We start from the raw sequence: 6,885 nt of genomic DNA, 5'->3' as shown, positions 1-6,885 counted from the left end.
TGGCTCACTACAACCTCTGCCTCCTGGGTTCAAGCAATTCTCTGGCCTCAGCCTCCCAAGTAGCTGGGATTACAGGCACCCACCATCACACCCAGTTAATTTTTGTATTTTTAGTAGAGACAGGGTTTCACCATATCGGCCAGGCTGGTCTCAAACTCTTGACCTCAGGTGATCCACCTGCCTCAGCCTCCAAAGTACTGGGATTACAGGCGTGAGCCACTGCATCCGGCCCTTTTGGTTTTTTTCAGTCTGAGTCTTTTTCATTCATCCTGCTGCCCAGGCTGGAGTGCAGTGGCATGGTCTCGGCTTACTGCAACCTCCACCACCTGGGTTCAAGCGACTCTCCTGCCTTAGCCCCCTGAGTAGCTGGGACTATGGGCGTGCACCACCAAGCGTGGCTAGTTTTTTGTATTTTCTTTTTTTTTTTTTTTTTTTTTTGAGACAGAGTCTCTCTCTGTGGCCCAGGCTGGAGCGCAGTGGCTGGATCTCAGCTCACTGCAAGCTCTGCATCCCGGGTTTACACCATTCTCCTGCCTCAGCCTCCCGAGTAGCTGGGACTACAGGCGCCCGCCACCTCGCCTGGCTAGTTTTTTGTATTTTTTTAGTAGAGACGGGGTTTCACCGTGTTAGCCAGGATGGTCTCGATCTCCTGACCTCATGATCCGCCCGTCTCGGCCTCCCAAAGTGCTGGGATTACAGGCTTGAGCCACCGCGCCTGGCCAGTTTTTGTATTTTCTATAGAGACGGAGTTTTGCCATGTTGGCCAGGCTGGTCTCGAACTCCTGGCCAGGAGTTCCTTTTGTTACAAAACAAAAGGAAGCAAAAGGCCAGGCGTGGTGGCTCACACCTGTAATACCAGCACTTTGGGAAGCCGAGGCAGGCGGATCACCTGAGGTCAGGAGTTCAAAACCAGCCTGACCAACATGGAGAAACCCTGTCTCTACTAAAAAAAAAAAATACAAAAATTAGCCAGATGTGGTGGTGCATGCCTGTAATCCCAGCTACTCTGGAAGCTGAGGCAGGAGAATCGCTTGAACCCCGGAGGCAGAGTTTGTAGTGAGCCAAGATTGCACTATTGCACTCCAGCCTGGGCAACGCGAGCAAAACTCCGTCTCAGAAAAAAAAAAAAAAGGGAAGCAAAAGAAACTCAAGAGCTAAAAAACGTAAGTCTCAGGGATGGGCCTGGCTGAGGCGGGAAGATCACTTGAGGCCAGAAGTTAAAGACCAGACTGGGCAACATAGAGAGACACTGTCTCTACAAAAAAGTGAAAAAATTAGCAACGCATGATGGTTCGTGCCTATAGTCCTAGTTACTTAGAAGACTGAGTAGGAGGATCCCTTGAGGCCTAGAGTTTGAAGTTACATTGAGCTATGATTATACCACTGCACTCCAGCTTGGGCAATAGAGCAAGAATAAACTTTTGGCTGAGCATGGTAGCTCATGCCTGTAATCCCAGCACTTTGGGAGGCTGAGGTGGGTAGATCATGAGGTCAGGAGCTCGAGACCAGCCTGATCAATATGGTGAAACCACGTCTCTACTAAAAATACAAAAAAAATTAGTTGAGCCTGGTGTCAGGCACCTGTAATCCCAGCTACTCAGGAGGTTACAGGAGAATTGCTTGAACCCACAAGTCAGAGTTTGCAGTGAGCCAAGATCACGCCACTGCACTCTGGGTGTGCAATGGAGAGTCTCTGGAGCAAGACTCCAGAGCATGACTATGTCTAAAAAAAAAAAAAAAAAAAAGAATAACCTTTATAGAAAAAGAAGAAAAATCATACAGTGGCTTATCATCTCCCAGCCCAGAATCCTACCAGAGTTGGCCCTTTGGAATTTGTTCTACTCTAAATTCTGTATCACCTGGAATTAAACCAACTGATTTAAAAAAAGAAGAAGAAAAAAAGAAGGGAGGCCGGGCGCGGTGGCTCAAGCCTGTAATCCCAGCACTTTGGGAGGCCGAGACAGGTGGATCACGAGGTCAGGAGATCGAGACCATCCTGGCTAACACGGTGAAACCCCGTCTCTACTAAAAAAGACAGAAAACTAGCCGGGCGAGGTGGCGGGCGCCTGTAGTCCCAGCTACTCGGGAGGCTGAGGCAGGAGAATGGCGTAAACCCAGGAGGCGGAGCTTGCAGTGAGCTGAGATCCGGCCACTGCACTCCAGCCTGGGTGGCAGAGCGAGACTGCCTCTCAAAAAAAAAAAAAAAAAAAAAAAAGAAGGGAAATCAGGTTCTCAAAGCCCAGCACTAGTAGAGCTCAGACAAGTTACCTTTTTATCCTAATGAAGTAGGAAGGCACCACTATGTACCCAGCACCCACGGGTGTTTAACCTTTAGTCACGTTCTGCCTGGAGAAGGAAGCCAGGCTGCAATGCAGGGATCTGGCTCCTGAACTCTGTCAAGGCTGAGGCAGGGCTGGATAAGAAATCTCTACCCCCATGAAAGGCTGGTGACCAGCCTCCTCCCTCATCTTGAGCAACCTTGATCCAAGGGCAGGAACTGGTACACTGGCCTTTGGAAGCCATAGGACTTTGAACTTCCGAGCTGAAGGAGCTGAACAGAGCTAGTGCCAAACCCACTTTTAGTAACCCCAGTTTCCCTCCCCCACCTCCACTTAACAACATATCGAAGACATTTTTTCCACAACAATACTTACATATTTACTTTATCCTTGTTGTGTCTGTATTTATCACATGATGCACAACAATTTATTTTGGCTATTCCCTTCCTACAAACATTTAGGTAGTATGTTTTAATATTTTATATTAAAAATATATTTAAAAAATAGTGGCCGAGCGCGGTGGCTCAAGCCTGTAATCCCAGCACTTTGGGAGGCCGAGACGGGCGGATCACAAGGTCAGGAGATCGAGACCATCCTGGCTAACACGGTGAAACCCCGTCTCTACTAAAAAAAATACAAAAAACTAGCCGGGCGAGGTGGCGGGCGCCTGTAGTCCCAGCTACTCGGGAGCTGAGGCAGGAGAATGGCGTAAACCCGGGAGGCGGAGCTTGCAGTGAGCTGAGATCCAGCCACTGCACTCCAGCCTGGGCGACAGAGCGCGACTCCGTCTCAAAAAAAAAAAAAAAAAAAAAAATATATATATATATATATATTTAAAAAATAGAGACAGGGTCTCACTGTGTTGCCCAGGCTGGTGTCAAACACCTGGCCCCAAGCAATCCTCCAATCTTGGCCTCCCAAAGTGCTGGGATTACAGGCGTGAGCCACCAAGCTCGGCTGATTTGGGTAATTTAAACAACACAGTAAACAACCTTGTCACTTTTCTATTATTTCCTAAAACTACATTCCTTACAATTGCTGAATCAGAAGGGATGCACATTTAACATTTTCATATATATTACCAAATTACCTTATATATGTTTTCTTTTTCTTTCTTTTACTTGTATTCTGAAGTATATATATTTAAATTTTTAAAACTTTTTTTTTTTTTTTTTAGAAACAGGGTCTTGCGTTGTCACCCAGGCTGGAGTGCAGTGGCACAATCATAGCTAACTGTAACCTCGAACTCCTGGGCTTCAGTGATCCTCCCACCTCAGCCTCCATTGTAGCTAGGACTACAGGTGCAGAACACCTCTATTTTGTAGAGACAGGGTCTCACTATGTTGCCCTGGCCTCATGTGATCCTCCCACCCAGCCTAAGCTCCCTTCTCATCAAACCACATGTAGTTCCTGGAATGTAACGTCCTGCTTCATTCCTCCACAACTTGGCACATATCAATTCCTCTGCTCAGACTACAATTCTCCAGTTTCCTTTAACTCCCTTACCAACAACAGTCTATTCTTCCAAAAAACTCCTGGCACATGGTAGATATCATTAAATGTTGGTCAGTCGAATGAATAAATCAATCACTTCTACCCACTTTTAGCACAGAGCAGCCTCTGTGGGTGACATGTGCAATAGAAGACCATAAAATTAGGAAATGCAGTTGACGGGGGAAATCCACACCACCATATGACAGGCTATCTGCTTCCGTCAGCGGTTATTCCCTTGCCTGTCAGCCCTAGCCCATACCACTTCCTCCTCTTCCTCCCACCCCCGACTTTCTAGCCCCAGTCCATTGGTTTCAGTTGGCTGCAGCCTCCTTTCCACTACTTCACTGCAGCATTGATCTTTGTAATTGCCCTGATAGAACTGATTTCTGCCCTGATATAACTATAGCTTCTATGCCAACAGCTGTAGCTCTACATAATCGTGTGTGTATGTACATGTGTAAGTGTGCTTGCATGGGTGCATGAGTGTATATGTGCACACGCGCGAGAGAGAAAGAGATTGCAACCCTATGCAGAGTCCTCCTCCTCTATTCTGGAGTCCTGTCTCAGTCAGGGATGGGTATCAGTTTTCAGTAGTTTCACTGGAAGGGGTAGGAGAAGAGAGGGAACAGTTTTCCTATTTCAGCCTAGCTTGCAGCAGCCTATTTTGAATATAAATAATAATCACTACCACTCATTAAATCTCTAGGTACCACCAGGCACTTTACATCCATTGTTTCATTTAATCCCCAAACAACTCAAAAAAGTAAGTATTGGCCTGCTTGGTGGCTCATGCCTGTAATTCCAGCACTTTTGGGAGGCCAAGGTGGGAGGATCGCTTGAGCCCAGGAGTTCAAGATCACCTGGGCAAATATAGTAAGACCTCGTCTCTACAAAAAATAAACAAAATTAGCTGGGCATGGTGGTGGACACCTGTAGTCCCAGCTATTATTAGCGTAAGCCACCGTGCCTGGCCCTGACCTGGTTCTTTTAAATCATTCTCTTCTTCTCTCTCTTTCCACTCCGTATAAAATTAATTTAGTTTTATCTTAGTCTAGAAAACTATATTAGAAAACCGGAGGCCGGGCGCGGTGGCTCAAGCCTGTAATCCCAGCACTTTGGGAGGCCGAGGCGGGCGGATCACGAGGTCAGGAGATCGAGACCATCCTGGCTAACATGGTGAAACCGCGTCTCTACTAAAAAATACAAAAAACTAGCCGGGCGCGTTGGCGGGCGCCTGTAGTCCCAGCTACTTGGGAGGCTGAGGCAAGAGAATGGTGTGAACCCGGGAGGCAGAGCTTGCAGTGAGCTGAGATCCGGCCACTGCACTCCAGCCTGGGTGACAGAGCAAGACTCCGTCTCAAAAAAAAAGAAAACCGGAGCTCAAGGCAAAGCTTACATGCTAAGGATTTAATATGAGGTATAATCTGACAACAAGAATGAGAGAAAAACAGAAATTAGCCAGAGAAGAAGGGAAAGAAAACAGGTGGTGTGCCATAGACTTAGTTATGGTTTCATAAGAAGACATAGCTAAGTGCTCAATTACATAGGACTGAGAGGCTATATGAAACCACTATATGTATGGTGTCTAGGAATCATCATGTTTTAGGGGCAGCAAGGGCAAACTATCTGCTGGCCCTTTCCTTCTCTTTCTCACTGGTAGGGGAGCAGTATGGTTTTTGTTTGTTTTTGTTTTTATTTTTGTTTTTGTTTTTGAGACAGAGTCTTACTCTGTCGCCCAGGCTGGAGTGCAGTGGCACGATTTTGGCTCACTGCAATCTCCGCCTCCCAGGTTCAAGCAATTCTCCTGCCTCAGCCTCCCGAATAGCTGGAATTATAGACATGCACCACCACGCCTGGCTAATTTTGTATTTTCAGTAGAGACAGGGGTTTCTCCATGTTGGTCAGGCTGATCTCAAACTCCCGACCTCAGGTAATCTGCCTGCCTTGGCCTCCCAAAGTGCTGGAATTACAGGCGTGAGCACCACACCCAGCCGAGTCTGACTGTATTTATGAGGATGGCCTGATATATTAGACAATTGGTCCACCAGGACATCACTTATGTTGGGGAGACAGTGGGGGATAATGGGGGTGGGGAAATGGGAAGAGTAGCTCTCGGGGAGCAAAGGTGTGGGGAAAAGCAGAACCAAACCGAGATAACCCTGTGTCTTGCCCATCCCTGCCAAGGAAAACACATAAATGCAAGACACTTCTCCACTAAAACAGCACAGACTATTTCAAATCTCAGATCTGTCATGTAATTAATACCTGTGTGACTTTGGGAAAATTATAAATAGCTTTAACCTTGCTGAGTCTGTCCAATCCATAAAATGGATCATGAATACTTTCCTCACAGGCTTATGGTGTGCTGGTAATATCTGTATCTTCATCTGGATGGCAGTTACGTTGCAAAAAAAAAAAAAAGAACTGTATACATTTAAGATGTGTACATTTTCTTTCTTCCTGGACGTAGAACAGGAAAAAAAAAGAAAAAGAAAAAAAAAAAAGATTGGTGTATTTTCTGTATGTATGCTATACTACGACTTTTTAAAAGGCTTGTACGAAATAAAAGAATATTCCTTTTCGGCCAGGCGCGGTGGCTCACTCCTGTAATCCCAGCACTTTGGGAGGCCAGGGCGGGTGGATCACGAGGTCAGGAGTTCAAGACCAGCCTAACCAAGATGGTGAAACCCTGTCTCTACTAAAAAATACAAAAAAATTAGCCAGGCATGGTATTGGGCGCCTGTAATCCCAGCTACTTGGGAGGCTGAGGCACAGAATTGCTTGAACCAGGGAGGCGGAGGTTGCAATGAGCCGAGATCGCGCCACTGCACTCCAGCCTGGTCGACACAGCGAGACTCCGTCTCAAAAAAAAAAAAAAAAAAAAAAAAAGAATATTCCTTTTCGAGGATTATCTTGAAGATTCAGTAAAACCATGTTCATTAAGTGTTACGCACAGTGCCTGGCACATAACATGCTGCACGGGTCCATGGTCCAGACAAAGGGACCAGGCACTTTCCAGCGCCTGGATCTGCAGACCTGAGGTCTTCAGTATTCTGGTCAACCTCGGTGTTGCAGCTGCTCTCTGGACCTCAGTTTGCTTGAACTAAATGTA

Source organism: Trachypithecus francoisi, unplaced genomic scaffold (genome assembly GCF_009764315.1).
Source record: "Trachypithecus francoisi isolate TF-2019V2 unplaced genomic scaffold, Tfra_2.0 Lachesis_group12, whole genome shotgun sequence".
Taxonomy (NCBI): domain Eukaryota; kingdom Metazoa; phylum Chordata; class Mammalia; order Primates; family Cercopithecidae; genus Trachypithecus; species Trachypithecus francoisi.
The sequence above is the reverse complement of the archived record's forward strand: the minus strand, read 5'-3'. Positions refer to the sequence as shown.